This window comes from Austrofundulus limnaeus, unplaced genomic scaffold, assembly GCF_001266775.1.
Source record: "Austrofundulus limnaeus strain Quisiro unplaced genomic scaffold, Austrofundulus_limnaeus-1.0 Scaffold0, whole genome shotgun sequence".
Lineage (NCBI taxonomy): Eukaryota > Metazoa > Chordata > Actinopteri > Cyprinodontiformes > Rivulidae > Austrofundulus > Austrofundulus limnaeus.
The window spans coordinates 11,064,274-11,064,849 of NW_013952402.1; positions in this window are offsets into that span (position 1 = coordinate 11,064,274).

The window sequence follows — 576 nt, forward strand, 5'->3', positions numbered from 1 at the left end:
AAATACTGGAGTGTTCCTGGATTCTGTACAAGTCTTATTCATCATTTTCACTTTAGTTTTTGGTCACCAAATTTCTTATGTGGTCAGTAAAAAATAATAATTCATGTAGACAGAGTCTTAATCTTTTTCAACCCAGTTTTGTTCACTAAAAAAGTCAGATGAAATTATTTGTTGCTTGCACACTAAATGCATAGGTCACACAGGACAACTGGATCTGTGTCAAGTCCTACTGGTTCAACAGAATACTTCAAACTGGGTTCATGCAATCTTTTTTTTTAAATGTACAAAGAACAGCCTCAATCCAGCAGACATTAGCTGTGAGAAATTCATCCTAATCAACTCTGGGCTCATCTACAGCCTCTACATTGTTCTGGTGGAACCACATATCTGCAGTCTTATCACAGCATACCTCAGAGTACCTGCAGGGCAGAAATTTTCAACACACAAAAACATGTATTGTGCATTTTTACAGTAACTCTGAATGACTTGTTCAGTTGAATGGAAGATAAAAAAGACAGAGGCCACATGAACTTCACATGATGCAGAGTGTGCTCAGTAAGAAAACTCAAAATAATA